The sequence below is a fragment of the Parus major genome, chromosome 3, assembly GCF_001522545.3.
Source record: "Parus major isolate Abel chromosome 3, Parus_major1.1, whole genome shotgun sequence".
Taxonomy (NCBI): domain Eukaryota; kingdom Metazoa; phylum Chordata; class Aves; order Passeriformes; family Paridae; genus Parus; species Parus major.
In genome coordinates, this window is record NC_031770.1 from 38,033,976 (window position 1) to 38,055,329 (window position 21,354).

A 21,354-nucleotide genomic window follows, 5' to 3' on the forward strand; every position below is an offset into this window, starting at 1 on the left:
CCTGTGGCAGCTGAGCAGAATCACAGTCCTTGGTACAGAGTATCAGTGTATGTCCAGGAATAAGAGGAGGCCACAGATACAGACAGAAGAAAACATAAACCCCTCACCAAATCATAAAAAAAAATTTACATACTTCTCATCAGCCTTAACTGAAGGGATACACTTTTCCAGTACATCCCATTGTTTTGCATTATCTCTTTGCTTTCTTAAGTGGGAGCCTGATTTTGCATCTCACGTTCTCCTGAAGTCATCCATACCTCCCTTTACCATCTCCTGATGTGTGAAGCACCACTCTTCCACCTCTCATCTTTGGCTTTCTTACATCCCCATTTCAATGCTAGCTAGTGATCACATGAGAATGCAATATTAGGAAATTATTTGGTATATTTTTAGTAGGGCTTAGGCTGAAATAGCAATGAGAATGGAGGAGTGCCAGCCACACATGACCAACCAGCTGTCTATGGCCCACATTTTGGAAATCACTGATTCAAGTAGCTGGCAATAGGTTATGGAAAGTTTCCCTTTTAGATTGCTAGTTCAAATTGACCTCAAACTCTATGAAGTAGGAAGGTCATCTTGGATGTACACAACTTTATGATGTGTGAGCAGTCTTCATCCAGTTTCTTTGCCTTTTAATGCAAGAGAAATTAAATTTCAATTAGAAGTGAAATTTCTACTTTTGTGATTCTTAGCTACAAGGGCTGCCAAAACATGGGTATGACTGGAACGGAGAATCAGTTTGGCTGCAATGTGCTTCTTCCCTACTCTTTGGCATTTGGTCACGCTGTGATAAGTGCTGAGCTCTTCTGTATTGTGTAGAGGGGAAATAATCTAGCAGGTCTAGCTTCATAAATTGTAACGTGACAGCCATGTAACAAAAACCCCCACTTAAAAAATATGAATCTTCTTCCTTTTCCAACCTCTGTCATGCATATCTATTGGCTAGGACTTCTAGCTTACCTCCTTTCCTGTCTTCTTAATCCATGAGTATTTTAGGAGCCAATAGCTCCTTGTCAGCTGGTACCTATTGCTATATATGCATCAAAGGCAGCTGCCTACTAGAGTTCTGCATGCTTCTGGGGTTATTTAACTAGACATGAGAGTAGATCTTCCATTCCTTGTATGTCACCCATCTGTGAAATTCCCTGCACCAATTTCAACCAGGCTTGCTTTATCACATTCCCTCCGTGCCAGCCTAGCAACCTGCTCTGGTCTGTTTCCTGTCCCAACGGGGAAGAGGGGACTATGTCTTTAATGTAAGTTGCCTGACTTCTTATGGTTTTCAGCTTCATTTCTCTTGCTGACCCTCAGACCATCACTGAGCATAGCAGAAAGTGAGACTGGGACCCTTCCAGGCCCTAGCACGTGCACAGGGTGGAGTGAAGAATGAATTCTATGTACTAACCACCCACAAATCCTGAGACCAACAACCAGCCAGGTCTGCTTATTTCCCAGATGACTTGGGGAAACAACCAGAGAATCCCAGTGGGTACCCTGCTCCATCCCATTGGGAGATTTGATCTTCCTTGTAGATCTGTGGCCTTTCCCAAGCTCCCTGATCTGCATTGTCTGCCAAGGAGGTGACAGGCACCATACACCAGCTGTGATGGACGTAGTGGAACTGAGTGCTCTGTGTTTTGATTGGACCCACTTTGACTCCAAAGAAAAGCCTCCAAAACAAATCTTTCAACCTCCAGGGAGGCCATTTATTTTGTTTTTTAGATATGCATTTTGTAAATCACTCAGGTGATGGCAAATTTATGTATTTGTATGGCAAATTTATGTTGTGCTGTTAGTATCAAGGAAATCCAATTGAGTGTGTAGATTTTAGACTCCTGACCTCTAAGCAGAATTAATTTTTTTAAAGGGGTGTGAAATTACCTGCTCATCTCCATGAGCTGTACACTCTGTTGAATGAAAATGTCCTCCATGAAGACACAGGAAATGTGAGGGGTGGGAACTTCCATTTGTCTCAGTCAGTGGTGCCTCCCTTCCCAACTCCTTGTCAGTGCCTGGGGTACTGTGCTAAGCACTGACCCCATACATTTTCAGTCTTGCACTTCGTGATTTGCAGAAGGTACCAGGAAGGTGGAAAGGGCTCCCTTGTTGCTGGTTCCCATGAGGAATGGCAGTCACCATCCTCTGGAGATGGCCTCAGGGCAAGGGTTGCCCAGAGCTCACTGAGGACAGAGAAGAGGCAGGGAGGAAAAGGAGGAGTTTGCTTACTAGCCTTGGACCTCGTTAGGACGGGGAGCATGTCTGTGTAACTCTAAGTCTTGTCCCTTTTCTCCTCCTCTTTCACACCATTACCCTTTTCCCAGACCTCCCCCGCCTTCCTACACAGATCCAAACTTCTCCCCCATCCCTGTTATATGTGCTATTTATTTAGCTTCAGTGCAATCTGAGCTTTCTGCTCTGTTGGTTTGATGTCTGTCAAACTACAAGCTCCTTTGACAGAGGCAGACCATGACAACATGCTTCGTTCCTCTTCCCGTTTTTTCCATGCTTTCTGCCGGCGGTCAGGTTCGAACTGACACTGGCTGGTTGTAGGTCAGGTTCAAAAGCATCAAGCACTGTCTGAACATCCCCTCGAGCTATCAGCTCATGTGAAAACAAGTAGTCTAGGAAAACTCTGTGACTGCACAGAATAATCCCCTTTATGACTGAGCTCTTAGGGGTTGGCAGGCTTCTCATTTAGTATGGGTTTTTCCACATTTTAGCTTGAAATCCTGCATCCTGTGGTAAAGGACAGGCTTACTAACTTCCCTGCTCTTTTTTTTTTTATAATAAATCATATCAATTTTTAGTCTGAAATATGGAAAATAGTCACACCTTACCCTTTTTCTCACAGTTTCCTTGGTTGTCTGAAAGCTGCTACCTTGCCCTGCAAGTGGAAGTGGTTATAAGGTGGCAAGAGGGAAGTGTGTGTACATGAAAGATAAATGGGGATCTGCACAGAGAAGTGCTGTGGCAGTGCAGTGGGAACATCCCATATTTTTAAAACGCCAGTTTTAAGAATACTGATTCCCATTTTATTTCTCAAAAATTAATGGGTGCAACAAAGCATCTTGTGGATTTCTTAAGTGATTAAGATGCAAACGTGAAGGGAGGGACAAGAGCTACAGCTACAGTGTGTAGGCACTGAGACTGACCCCCCGCTCTCCCACATTTGTTGTACAGTCTTCTTAGGAGTCGCTTACATAAGTGTTCCCAAATCTGGTGCACACAGCCTACACCGCTGCCCACAAAGTTCCTAACCTTTGTGAGCAAGAGGATTTTAAAGTCTTTGTAGGACTGAATATTTAAACAAAGATGAGATTCTCTGCTGTAGTTGTGGGGGAAAGATTGTTCTGCTTGAGTCAGGGCACACATCTTTAGCCTGTTTAATTCAGCATAAGCTTGAATGAGACTCCGCTAATTGACAGCTGCCAAGGATCTTGCTTTTTTTTAAGGAACTTGTGGGGTAAAAGGAAATGATGGTCAGTGGCTTAGAATTCATAATACCCTGCTCCTGTGTGTTTTCAGTATGCAGTATTCATAAGCCATCACTTGATGAATATGGCCTGAAGTGATGCAGGCAACTTATTGTAATTTTTTGCTGTGCTCTGTTTGGATTTATTTCCTAGTCAGTCAGGTGGGACACCCTACAGACTTAGCACATGCATTTTGAATCTGTAGACTGGTACTTAAGCTGAATTAGGAATTCTTTATATTTCAGAGAAGAAATGGCCTAAATTGCCAGAAATAACCATAATAACAAACTGCTTGTTTCCTGAATCGGGCACATAGTGCAAAGAGCCGTAGCCTTGGTGCACCCTGTTTTTTAATGAAAGTAACAGGGATGGGAAACTGTCCAAGAAGAGTTTGTTCCCTTGGTTTGTCTGATTTTCTTTTAAAAACTGTCTGTTACTATGAAGAAATATAATTACAGAACCACTTTAAAACTGTGGGTCTTCTGAAGAGGAAAGTGGATGGGGCTGTATGTAAACATACATACATACAAACCAAAAAGCATGTGGATGCTGAAATTTGTTTGATGGGATGTTTTTGGGTGACTCTTCTAATTTTGTTAAACCTGATATATAGAATAGGACTTTCCAGCTGACAGTCACTCCCTTGCTTGTGTGTCTCTTTCAGACATCCTCCTCCGTTATCCTGTCATTTGCTTCATAAAGAATTTTCAGGGTGCTCTGTTCAGGTCAGCAGTTTGGGTGGGTTTGGAGAAGTCTGCTAGCCTTCTGTAGAAGAGCTCACATCAGATGCTTTTATGGCATTTCTCTCTTCAAAGTCCTCACCTCACAAGAAAGTTCTCTCTGACTGTGCCTTTCCTTTCTTTCCAGGACCTTCTGCTTCTCTTTATCATATTTCACACAGGCTGTGAGACTTCCTTCTTTGAACCACCAAAATGTCTATAGTGGTCTGCTTAGAAAGGCTTGTGAATAATAAAGTGCAGGCATAATTTTTCAGGCCTTAGTCTCTGCTGGCAAATGTACAGCCTAAAATTGTGACAGCAATGATTGAGATGTGAGCAGTAATGCAGAGGTGTGATGTCAGATGTGTTTATCACTGTGGGGTAAGGGCTGTGTGTCAAAGCACCACCCAATCCCAGCAGAAGCAGGGCAGACCTACCTGCATTCCCTAAGCAGCCTAAGACTTTCTCAGAGTGCACCTTGTTATGAGGAGATCCTGACTTCACTTGGTTTCTGCCAGCTTGAGACAGAAGTTTTTACTTGCCCTGTGGCAGACTGCAGCAAACAATAAGTCTGATTCCCCATGAACATGAGTTTGTGCCAGGCAAACATACCACAAGCTCCCATGACAAAAGTGGTGGCTCATGTTGACTGAGAGCGAGGGAGGGAGGAACCCCGGGAACGATCCCTCTTGTCAGCTGTCCTGTCAATTGTGAGCGGTCAGCTGCTGCTTATGATGAAACCGGGCTTTGGGAGATTTCATTCTGCATGGCTGGCCAGCTGGTATGTGTTTCTGTCTGGGCTCTGCAGCCCTGGCCCTCATTTGAGGAGAGAGGTCTTTGTTCTCTATCAAGCTTCAAATAGTTTGGCATCTGCTGGTTTGTGTTGTCTGCTCGACCATTTGTTGCATTAGAGAGCTTCCTTCCAATCACAGCTCCTAAACAGTCTGTTTCCCTGAATGGTTTCTGCTCTAAAAGGTAAAAGTAGATGTGTGCTGCCTGTAAACACCCAAGCCTGCTCTCGTTGGAGAGGTGAGGATATTTGCACACAGGAGATTGAAACCAGCTATGAGGCTTTGCTTCTGATTAGCTGTTTGGTCACACTACAATTTCTTACCACCAGGGCAGGATAGTGATGAAAAGTACAAGTTGTGTAATCCATACTTCCACTGCTTTGCAGGCAGCAGAGCTGATGGACAGAAAAGACTGGTAGCGATTAGATCTGCAGCAGTGATTCACAGCCCAGGATTATAGTTTCTGCAATTTGCTAGAGTTTGTACAACCCAAGTATCAGATAACATAACAATTTACATTTTCCATGGAATGCTGTCTCAAGAACATATTGATTTATGCTGCATCAGATTACTCAGGGGCTGGAGAAAGCCAAAAGGAGAGTTTTACTTTTTTCCTGCTGACATTTGAAGAACAGGATTACACATCTTCACACCTAGCCCCGTGTAACCTTCAGCAACCAGCCTTGGAAAGTCGCTTAAGAATTACAATTTTTTAAGCTTTCTTTAAACAGTTAAGAACTCTCTTCAAATCCCTTGAAGGCAAGCATTAGTCTTTTCCTGCCACCTTTGCTGCAAGCACTATGTGTATTAAGGTGGGGAAAAAGATGGAAAATTTGCCCTTTGGGTTTGGCATTGCTGTCTCTGCCTCAGATGGATCCAAGTGTGCTCATTTGCATCCCTGGACTCAGTGATCAAACCTGGCTAGAAAACCTGCCATCTTTAGTGTCAGCAAGCTGCCTGGAGAAGTGTGGGTACTGCTCACACGGGGTTTCTGAGATTTGGGTGTGATCAGTCATGCCTCGCCCTCTCTACTGGCGCTATCAGTTGTAGCGCTTGGTCTGCACCACATTGATGGGAAAGTGGCCCTGCCATTGCACAGCCTGCTGCTCCCACCCTCTCAGTGTAGTTAATGCTACAGAAACCAGACTTCCAATGTTTCTTTTTTTTTAAATGATTTTTTTTTTTCAATTTTCATTTGCCATTACTCTCAAATGAAACAGTTTCCAGCAGAACAAATTAAACTGAGCCATTAAAAATCTTAATGGTCAGGCACCTTCTTGAATGTATCCAATTTTCTGTGTTCCCCAAGAAACAGAGTTTTGAAGCAGCTGAAGTCCCTGGGCAGCATCAGCGCTCAGTAACTCCCCAAAATCAGGCCACTCTTGGTTGTGTGCCTAGTTCAGTCATCGGATTTTGGCCTCGAATCTAACATGTGTGTGGTGATGAGTGGGGAGGGGGAAGCTGAGATATTTTTTTTTTTTTTAACTTCTCAGCTGCTTTGCTTAGAAGCCACAGACTGCTCTTTGTAAGCGTGCAGCTGTGGCTAGTCCGTCACACAGTATTTTATTTTAGGATGAGACAAGCACTGAGTCAATGTATCTCCTATTGTTGCTTGTCTGTCACCCTATGTTAGCAGAATTCAATGCACGCAGTGCTCACCAAGGAGATGTGGCATTAGAGATGCATATGCAGATGAAGGCTCTCCAGATGTGTTGCACTGAAAAGTTCAGAGCCTGGAGCATGCAGCAGTTACTTTTCCTCCCCTTGGAATCTCTATAATTCAATGAGGCACCACAGACTCGATAATCTCAAAAGAAGTAATAGCCTTTGCCACAGCAGGTCACTCTCTGATGCAATGGGAGGAGACATCTTTGCAGGGCTGTGCCAGGAGTTATGCAATCTAAAATGTCAGCTTGAAACATGTCCAAGCAGTACCCAAGAAATATCTGCAGCACTGAACACTCAGGTGCTAGAGTTGCTTGGGTACTCAGAGAATATGGAAGCTCAGCAAAATTACTCTTTTCGTGCCTGAGAAAACAATGGCACTTGAAGAAATTTAGCTATTGAGAGATTCACTTTGCAAGGAAGGAGATGGAAATTACCTAATTGTTTCAATGTACTAGAGGAGGAATCTGTTTCTTGGTAGGGAAAACTCCTTCTTGTAATTGTGTTGTTAAGCCCCAAATCTCTCTTCAAGAAGGGATGCCATGGGTCTGTCTGGGATCAGTGAACTTTCTGCTCACTTCCCAATGTTATTGTGGGGTACATATGCCATCTTTCAAGAAGGATGGTGCTGTGTGGGCTCCTGTAGCATTAATCTCATGTCCTATTTTGCTTCCCAGTTTCACCTCCTTAGCATACTCCATTGCAAGAGCCAAGCATTGGAACCCTGTGTGAAAAAGGATTTTGGGCTAAGATGTAGATTGTAACGAGCCCAGATTTGATGCTCTCATAATATCAGTCTCAGTTTTGCAGCATAGGCATTTTCCTAGCTACAAAGGATTTGGCAGGGTAATGAAACTGCTCTATGGGGAAAAAGTTTCTGTGATACTTGATTCTCTATACCAGATATTACAGAAACATTTCTCACTAGAGAAACTATTCCAATAGTAACTAATCCAAATGTTTCATCTCAGGCATTCGTTACCCTTCACCAGTTCTTTTACAGGGTGCACAGAACTACAGGCAACATTGAATTGCTAGAAAGGAGGGCATGGACAAAAAGTCAGTGCAAAGTCTGCAAAAGTAAAGAATTAAAGAAATAATCCCAAATTAAACTGGGTACAGCTGGCTCAGAAAACCAGAAGGAAAACCTCAGAAAAACCTGGACTCTGGAAGCCATTTAGGCGATGCAATGATGAACCCCAAATATGGTATAGTGAATCTTAGAAATAGTCACCAACTGTGGCTACTTCTCCATACACTGATGCCTCATTATTGGTAACAGCCATAGCAGAAAGTCTGATTTTCCTTGGCTTATTCAGAAAAATCAGTGAAAGGGCTTCAGCCTGCTCCTGACAGTCTTCCAGACCAGAGAGTTGCCCATCTTTGGAGGAGGTCTGTGTAGCATTGTCTCACATTCAACAGCTCCTTTTTCAGGCTATAATTTAAGACCAAAAGGGAACTCGAGCTATGACAAAATTATTACTAAAGAGGATTTCTGGAGGTGATAGATGGTGGAGGAGGAAGACCATCCAGGACGGTTTATGCTGTTCATGGATGGATATGTGGATCGGTCTGTGGTGCTGCATGTTGTTGGACAGGCAGAGGGAGGTCTTCTAAAATTCATCCAAAGCTCTGGCACAGGAACTTGGGTAATTAAACATGACAGATTAGAGTTGGGTTGCATCATTGGCAGACAGGTACTCAACAACAGAAATGACTTGAGAAAAGAGATGTAAAAGACACTAGTCCATAAATGTGATGTGCCTTTTCTCCCATGATGAGTTATAAAGGGATGCACCAATTGGGGATTGGACTGCAGGTAAGAGGCTGGGTGACAGGGGGCTTTGTGTGGAAGGACGTAAAAAGACATGAAATGACATTTAATTCCTAAACTTTTCTTATGCCTTTTCATTATCCAAAGTGAACCTGAGAGATTCAGAACTCTGGTGGATACTTTTTTTTACTGCAATTCAGGGACTGAATTACAAAGTAGAGATAATGCATATGATTTTTAATGCCAATTGATTGGCAACTCACAGTAGCTAAGCTTTTTGAATGATTAGTTTGTAAATTAATTGTCTGAATTTGTTTTCAGAAACACTCCCTGATGTGATTAGAAACATGGGAATGAATTCATAGTTAGAATGCATAATAATAATAATAGTTAGAATGACCTATTTGCAAATAATTTCTTTAAATAAAAATTGAGTTGATTTAAAGAGAAAACAACTTTCCTGTAGTGAATTATTTGCTCATATCTGTTTCTGAGGTTTCTCATCTCCTTCTATAGATTTCTAAGCCTTTATGCATGAGTCACTAGTGATATGATGAAACAAGGGATTTGCATTAAATAAAAATTTCCTCCATCTTTTTAAGACACGTTTCATCGCTTCTGTGCTTCTATCTTTTCTCTCTACAGCAAATCAGAATAGAAAAAAACACGTATAGACTTTATACTTAATGATATCCTGTGCAGTTGTTTGTTCCCACCAGACATCCATATTATTCATACTGTTATTTTTGAAGCTGTTACTGATCAAGAGATTTTAAAATATTTTTTTCATCAGCAACATGTACACTGTTTTAGGGACATGTTTTAGAGAGTTTGCTTTCTATGGCAAAGTTCCTCATCAGAGGATCTCTCTGGAAATTCTAATGTGTGATTTTTATTCTTTTCCAGTGTCTTTTTTTTCCATAGAAGACTGACAGTAACTCAGTCTCCAGTTATCTGTTTATATAGTTTCTAACTGCATTACTTTCATAATGATATGCTGTATGTGCTATGCATGGATCCAAAAATACCACAATACAATAAATTAGAGAAAGATGATGATTGATTTAAGAGACCTACTATTTTTATCACACTCTGCTACTGGCACACTAGGAATGCAGTTTTAACCAGGCGTTCCACTCCTATCAATATCTTTTAGATAAGCTTTAAATAACCACTGGAAAAACACTCTGGACAGCTTTATGAAGATAATAACAGCAATTAAATCATGATTCTTTGGGGAGAAACCCTTAGCAAACCACAGATGAAAATTTCTCCATGAGATCTCCTCAGCCACGTGTGCAGAGGCAGAGAAACCCACCACACAGGCAGGATCAATAGGGCCCCTTGTTGGGCTGCAGCTGGCATCACACCCCAGCAGGTGTGCAGGATTTGGGCCACGTGCCTCTGTCAGATCCCTGTGCTCCTGCCTGCCTCTCTCCTCATCCTTCTGGCAGCTGGGGGTGACTGCCCCACTCCTCTCCCTGGCACCCGGCAGCTGTATGAGGGCTGCAAGGAACCCCACTCCCTCCACACACAAGGATTGCTCTTTATGGCAAAAGCAGGGACTGGCTGCCTGGGCATGGACAGTATCCATGTGCCAAATGCTCTGGGCTGGGCCTTGGGAGTGCCCCCTGTCCAGCCAAACACTGTACAGAACCTTCCCTAGGTACTGCCTTGCTGACTGCCAGGGTGGATTTTTTGCATAGTTTCTTTCATTCAGGGATGGATTGCAAGTCAAACAGCTACAAATGCCCCACTCTAGTGGTCCATCACTTGTCTTCTGGTGGATTATGCTGGGTTTAAGGCATGAGCAGTTCTGACTTGTAGGCTTGAGGACTCTGCAGTGAGACCCACAGCTTTGCAGGAGGCTTTTTCTTCACAAAATGTGAGGATAGGCACTTAGGCACTGTCATTTAGCACCTTTGGGTTTTCTCCCTCTATCCTCTTTGAAGGGTTGCCCCTACTCAGAGCTAATAGCAGCAAATATGTGATAGTTCCACCCTAGAGACAGAGAATGGACCATCCACAGGAGTCTGTGCTGGCTCTGGCTGGCACACTGGCTGTGAGAGAAGCCACATCCCCTTACCCTCCACACACAATCCCAGTGGAAGAGCGTTGCTGTGAACAACAGGTGCTGCATGTATCCTAAAATGCCTATTGGACTGACAGTGATGAGGCATAGTGGAGTCCTGTCTTTGCCTGGGACTAAAAATCTGAGAGCCTTTCCTCTAGTTCAGTACTTGGCACTGTTCCTCAAGGGATGAGTGAATCCTGTCATTTGCTCTTTATTGTCCCGAGGACAGTGGTGGAAGAGGGACTCACCATCTGGCTAATCTCCCAGATTTCTTAGTCTCTGGGTTCTCCTTGGGGATAATGTCCTGCTGCTCTCCAACATTTTATTGAGAGGTTCTGCCTATTCCAGCCAGCAGCTTGGGCTGCAGACCACTTTCTCACTGCTGCCAGTCAGTAGCTAATGAATGGCTGGAATTTGCACAGAGGACAAGTAACAGCACTGGGAGTGCACCCCTGACTTTTCCTCCTCTGGATGCTGCAGCCCCGCAGAAACAGGGAGAGCAACGCAATCTTGCTTCAGGCCTTACATGAGCACATATGCAGAACTGTGGAAGGAGACTTTGTGAACCAGAAAAGCTTTGATAGAGAAAGAGGAGAGACCATCATGAGCAGAGTGGGAATACCTCAAAAGCATGAATAGCTGCTCCTGGTGGGTACAATTACCTAAGTCATTGCTTCATTTATATTCCTCCCCATACCCAGCCAAGTGCTCACCACTTCATGGTGGCCTCCCAAATGTCCTAAAAGTTGTCACTTTGCTAGCTTCCTCCAGGAATAAATAACCCGAGCAACTAACATGGATTTGTGGATATCTGAGGACTGCTATTTTTGTGGGAAAAAGCTCGGCATTATGCATGTAGACAGTGAGCCAGCAGTGAAGCCAAAGTGAGGAATAATGGTGCCTTTAGAGCTTCTTTTCCTAATGCCTGCCATTAGGGTTTTAAGTTCTGAAAGGAGCTTATTGCTTTCAGGCAGGACTGTTTTACCACAAGAAAATTGGAAAAAGGAGGAAGAAAGAAGAGGGAGGGGAGAGGAAAAAAAGGAGTCTTGTATTGTATAAAAACAATTGAGACAGTGGAAAGTGGAATTGGTTACTAATGATCTGTGGCTAAGAAAGCATTAAACACATTCAGACTCCAGCCTGTGTGATGATAATACTCGGTGGGTGAGAGGAAGGCGACGTGAATGTCAGCGAAGTAGGAAAGAGCTCTAGTCCTGCTGCAGCGTGGTGTGACTCTGCCAGCCCGGTTTCCGCGCTCAGCCGGAGCCTGGCTGCCTCATGCCCACTGGGTGCCAGTGATGCTGTCCTACATCAGCAATCAGCAACTGCTCTCCTGGCTGCTCCTTTTGGAAAGGCAAACAAACAAGTTTTTGTCTAATATCTGTCCGTTTCCTCTGGAGTCCTGCCGGGAGCTCATTTGAAAGTGGGTTGTAGGGAACCTCACTGCAGCAGGGAAGAGTAGGTGTTACTGCTGCAGGAGCTGCTGGATAAAATTCTATGGCTTGCCTTACACAGGGGGTCAGGCTACGTGACTGTTGTAGCACTTCTTGCTGCCCTTAAGATCCGTGTCACTGTCTGCTTCGGCAGGGCAGGCTGACAGCCTAGGGCCTGTAACACTGGTTGTTTTTTTGTGAAATGTTGGTGTTTTGTTCTTCCCACTGCCTGTGACTTTAATTTATACTGCTCAGAAGAGTCTATCTTATGCACTAGGTTCATACAAACTGCTTTATTTAACTCTTGTTTTAAATATTTTTGATGACAATACTTTTGTTGCCACAGCCTCTGTGGACACAGAACATGTGTGACACAGGTCTTTGCACTTCATGTCTGTGGCCACATGTCTCTCATCCTGTCAGGAGACCCTTTTCCCTGTACAGCTCTTCTGAGTAGCCTGTCCTGAGAGTGTCCCTGCCCTATGCCAGTGTCCCTGCATTTCTCACCCCTGCAGCCAATAGCAGGGCAGTAGGAAGAGCAATTTTTCTGTGATCTTTTTGTTTTCTGCGATCTTTTTGTTTTCTGCCAGCAGATGTGTCAGTCAGCAGTGAGGAAGGTGAAGGCAGGGGTGTCTGCTTTCCCAGCTTTGCAGACAGGCATGGCTGCCCTGGACTTGCACAAGGATAAGTGCAAAATCCAGCTCACGTTTCTGTGTCAGCCACTGCATCCTCAGGTAGGAGAAAAACTCATAAATAGGTCCCAGTAGCACTTCACCGTTCACACAGTGAGGTGCTGCCAGACAGACAGGTTTTGTGTCAAAAACTCAGTCCAGTCCCAAAAACTGAGAACATCTGGATGATTTCCTGTCCAAGGTTCACCCCTGCAAGGTGGCCAGGCTGGCTGTATTTCATGAGCCAAAAGTGAAAGAATACAGTGGTTAGGTAACCAGGCTCCATTTGGAGATACTCGTTTTATTATTTTGCTAAAATATCCTCTAGTTTGATTGCTTCAGTCACAGGCTCCCTTGTTTATTTGCTCTGCTGCTAAGCTGTGATTTCTGAAATCACTCCCTGTTGGGCCTTTTATAATTCTCAGCTTCCCTAATAACCTTAATTTTCTGTCACAATTTTCTTTTTCAGTGTTAACACCTACTATTTTATTCTTTGTAAACTGGAAACTCTTATGGCAAGCCTCTCTTTAGTAAAGTGGTTGTGGTGAACTGACATATCCTAAAAAAATCCTGTGCTCATATGGAGCTCAGATACTGAGGAAATTTGAAAGATGTGTGAAACACTTTTCTATAAAAACAATGAAAAATAATTTGTCTTCAGTAATATTGCATAGGAAATTTAACAGTTAAAAATGCTATGGTCATTCCAGTCAGACTGCAGCTTTTGATCTTGCTTGTATATCTGAATTATTAAGGAAGAAAATGAGAAATACATTATATATCATTTTTAATGTAATTAATATAAAATTTATTTAATTTTTTATGTGGTAAGTAATACAACTATATGACCTAGTATACAGTGGCCTTTTCTTCACTCACTAGGAAAGCACTTTTGCTGGGAAATCTTCTCCTTATGCTGTCTCAGATATGTGAGGCTTAGCTGTGCTAGTTCTCACCATCACACCAGAATAAAAATTAGTTTTTCTTTAAGAGATGGGACATTTTTTGTGTTGCAGATAAAACCAGCCTCAGCTGTACCATACTACATTTCTGCATGAAATTGTTACCATCTTGGTCTCATTCACTCCTTTAAATGTAGTGAAAACCACCTGACAGTCCCAGGCACCATTCAGTTTACATTGAGGATGCAGCAGTCAGAACTGGCTCCCAAGATGGAATACTGCATCAGTGTAAATCTCGGCATGACACCAGTGGCATGACTCTGGATCTGCCTCAGTGGATGTTAGAGGGTATTTCCTCCTTTGGGGAGTTCTCACTGTCTTCAACAGAAGAGCAGTCCTGTGGGACACAGGTTTAACTACTTTTGCTACCTCTTAGGAAAATTATTTCCTTGACAGGGATTTTATCTGGAGTGGATTCCCTCTTCCAGTTGTTTGGTATCATAACCAGCAGAGGAAGAGACTTCCCATGACATCTTCCATAATAGAAAGATGATACAAGGGATTGGAGTGCAGAGGATAATGCAAAAACAAGACATAATGAAAGTAGTCTTTGTACAGGATGAAAGTCGGTTCTTTCCTAGCAGGCACTCTGGAAACAGCTACCTTCAGCAAAGTTCAAATACTCTTACTTCATGTGCCTTTTCTTCATTTTCACAGGTCCACCATTGATGTAAAAACTGACTCCTAAGAGTGTAATCGACCCAGTTATGAGGTAGGCTGAATGTTTATGATTAATTATTTGTATCAGTGTACCCAGGAAGTCCAAATCAAGGAGTGTGGATGTGAAGACACAGATACAGAACACCACGAAGTCCTTGTTCTACAAAACAAACTCTTCATATTTCAAACAAGATATGTTAAGTGGTACAGATCCCTATTCTGAAAAGCTCATCTCTTTTTTATTTAAGTTTAGTCTTATTTGCCACTTTCTGCTCCTTGCAGTGGATGGACAGTGAACAGCCATTTCCTATCCACTGACTCTACACCATCACAAATTTTCAGAACTGTATAAACCACACCATAGTTTATCATAGCCAGTCTTTCTCTGAGCTCTTGCCACCTCAGATGTGTTCTTTGTGTCCTTTTGTTGGGATGAGGTGATCCTAACAGAAAAAATGTCAAAGATGCAGATGGACAGAGTCATAATTATGTTTTGTCTTGTTTTTTTTACTGGCATTTGAGTTGTTTTTTAAGTGCTTCTGAGCAGAGCTGATGCTTCTGTGGATTTGTCTATAACCTTGAGCATCTGCTGCTGAACGGTAATCGTCACCTCAGTGTCCACAATTTTATTTCACTGGGAAGGGTATTTGTTTTATATCAAAAGACATGAAAACAAAAGGGTATTTGTTTTATGTCAAAAGACATGAAACAGAAGTGCAGACTTTCTGTTTCATGTCTTTTGACCCTTTAGGGTCCTTCCCGCTTATGCTATGGCTGCTCAGTTTCTTTAAAAAACATTAATGGGAGAATTTACCCAAAGAATTTTGAACATCCAGTTGTATTTTATTTGACTGGCTCACCTGACCCATATGTTAATTAACTTCAAAAAACTCAAGTGGATTTTACAAGGCACAATGTCCCACTACAGAACTGACATTGGCTCCTTCATATAAGTTGCATTCAGACACATATTTGTCCTTTATTGTAGCCTTTACATATTTGTGCACTAGAATTACAAGTTTGCAGGTCTGTAGCTCTCCAGATCCTCACTGGCATCATATTTGCTAACTCTCAGTGCTCAGCACCTAAAAATCAACATGGGAGGTTAATTACCCCTATCAGTGATCCAGCTCTTACTTCCTCGAGGTTTCTCAGAACTCTTGATAAATACCACCCAGTCCAGACAACTCATTAACACTTGTGTTAGCACCACAACAGCCTCTCCACAGTCAGTTATGTTTCAGATGGATCCTCTGCAGTATTGCCTTCAAAAAAACTTCTAGTGAGGAAATATGAGCAGTTTCTTCTACAGTGATCCTAGAAACATAGAATCACAGAATGATTTGGATTTAGACCTTAGAGATCATCTAGTTCCAACCCCCCCATGCCATGGGCAGGAGCACATGTCATTAGAGCAGAATGTCCAGAGCCCAATCCAACCTGACCTTGAACACTTCCAGGAGTAGGGCATCCACAGCTTCTCTGGGTAACCTACTTCAGTGCCTCACCACCCTCATGACAAAGAATATTTTTCTAATATATAATCTTAACCTGACATCTTTCAATCTGAAGCCATTCCTCCTTGTCCTGTCATAAAAGTCTCTCTCCATCTTTCTTGTAGGCTCCCTTCGGGTACTGGAAGGCCACAGCGATGCAGGTATTCTTATACCCTGAGTATTCATCCTGTCAGTGGGCTCCACAGACTGCCTGGAGGGCTTTTTGCTCTGATGTTGATGATTCCTGTGGAAGAGGAATTTAGTATTATGTTTGATTGCTCCAGCCAAATGTTCTTCAAACTTTTTTTTTTTTCTTTTTCCCCAGCCTGCCTAATTATATTTTTGCATTTAGTCTGCCAGGTTTTATGATCCTTTTTATTTTCTTCATTTGGATACAGCTTCTGCTTTTTGAATGATGCCTTCTCAATTCTAATAAACTCTTTTACTTCCCAAATCTTTAGCTCACTGCTCCATCACTCCTGCTTTTTATTATTGTTTCTCAAGTTTTTCCTAACAGACAGTGTGTGCTGGAGCTCTGCTTTTAGCAGGATGTTCTTTGGTAGTCCCTGTGCTATCCATAAGCATGCTGTTCTCCCAGATAACTCATTTAGTTTCTTTGTAAACAAGTTTCCTCATTTTCATATACTTCAATTTCTTGAAGTTTAGTCCACTTGTAGTGGCTTTTTGATCTTTGTTGCTCCAAAGAGTATATTTGATCTAAGTATGTTATGGTCATTGATTTTCAATGATGGTTTTCCTATGAACTTTTGAACCAGAACCTACATAGTCTTTACTGTCATGACACAAAGTATTTTGAAACCCTGAGATGAAAAGATTTTTCAGGTGACAAAGAGACAGCTCAGGTACATGTACCAGTGTCAGTGGGATTGATTTGAAGACAAAATGGTAGAAGAGGTTTAAGAATATATTTTGAAGTATTCAAGTCTTATGGAATTTATCAGAGATCAGCAGGGAGGGTAGTGTGGAAATGGAATGACTTAGGCTAATATCACTGGAGGAGCAGAGCTGAGGTCAGTAAGATACCATAGAGTGACTTCAGTATTGAGAACAAGCAGAGGAGAGGAAATGATGGACCAGGGGGGGTAATTTTTGGTAGCAGCACTTAGAGTGGACTTGAGGAGTAATCAAGCAATGTTTTGGTTTGATGGTGTGGCATGAGGAGATAATATGACCTTTCTCCATACTAATTTGTTTGTGCAAACAAAGCTGCTTCTATGCAAACTAAGTGAACATCTTGAAGGCATTTGGACAACTGGGCCCCTGTCTGAAAGGGTTTATATATTAAAAAAAGATTCAAACCTCAGAAAATATTAAAGGATTAATGCATGAGAGAAATTTGGGATCAGAAGTTGTGAGTGGTGCTGATGGTCTTGAAAATATACCAGAGTCCTGCAATACTATATTACTTGTGCCATACTGCTTAGAAGGTCCTCTAGGAAAATTAGCAGAACCTCAGGTCAAGATGGTAGCAAAAGGCTAATCCTTCAATTAATCAAATCATTGCAGATGAACTTTTTTATGCAAAGGGAGCAGGGAGTTTTGCATTACTGTTTTGAACATGTAGGCTTTATTCACTGAGGAAATGTAATCATCAGTCCAGGCAGTGCTTTTCTCCTTGCCTCCCAGCCACTAGCTAAGAAATAAATGTGTGCAGAATGGATGTGTGTGGTAGTAGCTATATTCTTTCCCTCTGATTTATTTGGTCCCATGCACGCTGAATACATCAGGCATTTGTTTAAGTGTATCTTTCTGGGTAACTGTGGACTGGAGGAATATTGAACTTGGTATAATACGAATCTCTCAATAAATAAAAAGTCTCCCACTAAATCTCCCTTTATAAAGGCTGAGAAGAGAGATCTGTAGCATTCCACCTGCGTATGAATCGATTTCAATCAGCCTTTAGGAGGTTTCAGGCTGTGTTAGCTGTAGGATAGCACAGCACAGCAGCGAAACTGCCCTCACATCCCTTATTGACAGGTTTGTTATGAAACATGGAATATTTAGATTGAGGAGATTCATCCCAGTACTGCAGATGCCCAGCCCTGTTATCTTCATTTCAAGTCTTCTCTAATGCTATCCACAAGCACACCAGCTTCCCCATCATATGCAAAAGGATACTAACTTCTCCAGTCAGGCCTTTTCTGCAAATTAACTAGCTCTTTAAGAGAGGGAGACTGAGGGGGATATTTTCTGGTTACTTTTTTTTTAAGGACAATTTCTGTATTTAGGAAAATGGGCCAACTTTCCCATTTCAGAATCCTCTGATTCAGAGATGGGCGAGGTGAGAGGTTAGAGGCCTCGTTGTTAATGAGTGAGGCAGCCTCTGATTTTTACACTAATTGAAGCATTTACATTTTTCAGCAGAACTAAAATGCAAAACTAACACATTCCTTGGAGATTTATAGCCCCACAATGGATTCTCCTATCCTCTCTCCCTTAATTATGCCAAATTATCTGAACTCTCATGAAGAAGAAAGAAATTAATATTAATATTCCATTTAGAATATACTCTAAAATGCAGTAGAAAATGGAGGCAATAATAATGATAAAGAGGGTAGCTAAGATGATTTGGAATATATAATCTTTCTTCTCTTCATTGCAGCTTTCTTACACTAGAGTAAGCCAGGAAAACTAGGTCTTGCATTCATTTAGCAAAGCAATTTTTTTCTGCATTAACTTCCAGAATATAAGTAAAAGCTTAGTAAAATATTGTTCTGTCTGTTAAACATAATATTTTGGCTCTGTGCCTTGATCAGAAAAAAAAATAGGGATAAAAGAAATTGGATAACTTTTTTTGAATAGTGTTTGTACATGGAGGGGCAAATATACAGGTGTGACTCATCACTGGAGAGTAGACAGGAAAAATAGCTAGAAGAAAAGAGCAGCTATAAACTGGACATGAGAGATTATAGTTTAAATTGAAAGAAAGGAGGAAATTACAGTTACCAGAAGAGGAAACAGTGGGGTCAAACTAATCAAAAACTGCAAATGTTGAATTTGTGTCTATGACCTCTCCACTGTAGGTCAGTGAGAGAGAGAGTCTACTTGCATGAAATTGGCAGAGAGGTGCCACAGAGAAGGGTGGAAATGGGAAAGGTGAATGTCTCTTCCTTTGGATGGTAGGGTCAAAGTACCTGGTAAATGTCTGATTGGCCACTGACTGACTTCTCTTGTGTGTTACAGGTTTGTAATTGGCCTTTCCTGCTCCGAGATGGCCCCAGCTGCTGTGCCATGTTCCTGGCTCCCAGCTCTGAGGCGCTGACTACAGGTCTCCCATTGCCCTGGAAGTTTGTAGTTACAAGATGTGAGTGGAGGATTGGTTTATTTTAGGTTTACAACTATCCTAGGATGAAAAACAGCCTTGAGAAATGGTTCTTGATAGTGGGATACCATTCACACTGAACACAAAAATAAGCCCAGGTTCAGCTTTAAAATTCAGAGCATATTACATATCCGAGTCCCATAACCACTTCTACATTTTGTGCAGTGTAAATTTGTTCAGTGTTTCCATTCACTGAGAGAAGTCAGGGACTTCCAAAGAACCCACCACTTGTCAGGATGCTGGCTTACATACACCTGCTTTGTCGCTTCACTGTGGGCTATGATTAAAGCTATGTTATCCCATGAAGTAATGTTTGATTATTTTGTGTCAAGACTGTTACTTTTTAAAGGTGGGAGGGATATGGAGCAATTCTACTCTCCTGTGCTTATAAACCCCATTTTTCTCACTGCTTTAGTACAATGTTTGCAAGTTGTTGTAAGGATGGAAGACATCAATTACAGTGGTGCCCACTTGCTTCACTGCAAAGCTGTTGCACAGGGCATCACATATTGGGCCTGAGGATAGATTGTGGGTGACAAGACTGTCATATTAAAAAGAACCCCAACAGAACCAAACAAACAAACAAAAAAAAAACCACCAAAAAAACCCAATAGAGAGTGATACTAAAAATAGTGAACAGACGTGAGCTCAGCTGTGAATTAAAAAACACATTTTACTGTTTCTTTTTAGCTTGAAAACAGCCTTTACTGTTTTTGTAACAATTTTCCTGCTCTGTTTTGTTTGATCAGATTTCAGAGGCTCAAGACATGTCTGTAAGCAGTATTGAGGCATGGAGAAATGTATAGAAACTGGTCATGGTCTACATGCAATCCAGCTGCTCAGGACTGTGCATCACTGCACAGAGTGGTGTGTACAATTCTAGTGTAGCTGTGGGAAACCGTGGGTTGGATATTTTGGGTTCATTTTCCGAATAGAGCTTCTGTGGAAGGAACTTGTGTTTCTCAGCCTTCTCCAACAAGACAAAATATTTGGGAAGGAACACTAGCTCCCAATGAAGTGTTTTGTTGTTCTGTTCAATATAGCAACATTCAGTCTCAGGAAAAGCGATTTTGTGATTCTGCCTCCTTGGTTTTATTTAAAAGTCAGAAAAAAAACCCAAATCAAACCAAAACGCATGGCTAAAGATGTTAGTAGCAGCTACAGGTTTTTTGTGCGAATGTGTGTTTTGAATGGTTACTAGTGAATATGTGACCTTTAAACATAATGGAATGGGGAAACTAGATTTTATTTCTATTAGTCAGATGTAACAACCAAGAACAGTTGCAATCCACCATTGAGAAACAGCAATGTGATAGATAAAGCACTGGACTGGGATTTTAATCTAGATATTGCTGTAGAATTTCTGCATCAATTTGTCCAAGAAAATTAACCAGAACACTTAGTCTGGCATTTGTTTTCTGTGAAATGAATATGATAATCCCACATTACCAGTCTGTGACAAATCCATGGATACTACTTGTATTTACTGAACAGTTTCAGATTAATTTTTACTTTTCTTCAATTATTTCAAAAAATAACTTTTAAAAAACCTGACTAAAGATATGAAAGCTATTACATTACACACCTAATATAAATTGGCTGACACATGCTAGACTGTCAAATGTCCCTGGATGGGAAATTAAGATAATTTGTTAAAATTATTGAACAACTGGTTTCCCAAACTATCATATGTCCAAGGATATCTCTTACTGACTTCATGATCACTGAAAATTTTTGCAGCAATCATAAAAAATTATGCATCTTAGTTACATTCCCCATTATTTTTTTTCATTAAGAGGTATGAGACTAAAATGACACAATTTTATTATTAAAACTAGAATTTGATTTCCAATTATATTTTTTATGCAGCAAAAATTTTATGGATTGTTTTCTTGCTCATCATTTAATGAGAAGCAAAATATTCTTCAAACTGCCACAGAAGAAAATAATACATACAAAAGGATGGAGAAGGAAATAGAACAGCACATGCTATAAATTGAATAAAATAAATACAAGGTATCTATGCATGCTTTTTATACATGCCTTTTTCTTTATTACTTTGGGTAGAAAGAAATACTCTGCATTTCTCCATGGGAACTAGGATAAGGCACTGAATTCCAGACACTGCTTGGTACCTTTTCTTAATTTGGAAAAACAAGAAATGCGGGGTTTTTCCATTCTTATATCCATTTCCTTACAGTTGTCTCCTGTGCATCACATATCAAATCTGCAGTGGTGCTCATTTGCAAGAAGAGTGCCACATGTGAGTGCATGATGGTCTGATTGTGAAAGA

At 41.5% G+C, this 21,354-nt stretch overlaps 1 long non-coding RNA gene across 1 annotated transcript; it reads left to right on the forward strand.

The window, feature by feature from the left end:
• The first annotated feature begins 1,168 nt into the window (after positions 1-1,168).
• On the forward strand, positions 1,169-21,081 carry LOC107201418. The gene is made up of 6 exons (XR_001520200.1): positions 1,169-1,256; positions 14,220-14,274; positions 15,844-15,879; positions 18,923-19,043; positions 19,811-19,928; positions 20,931-21,081. It is a non-coding gene; the product is annotated as an uncharacterized LOC107201418 (long non-coding RNA).
• Positions 21,082-21,354: the final 273 nt, after the last annotated feature.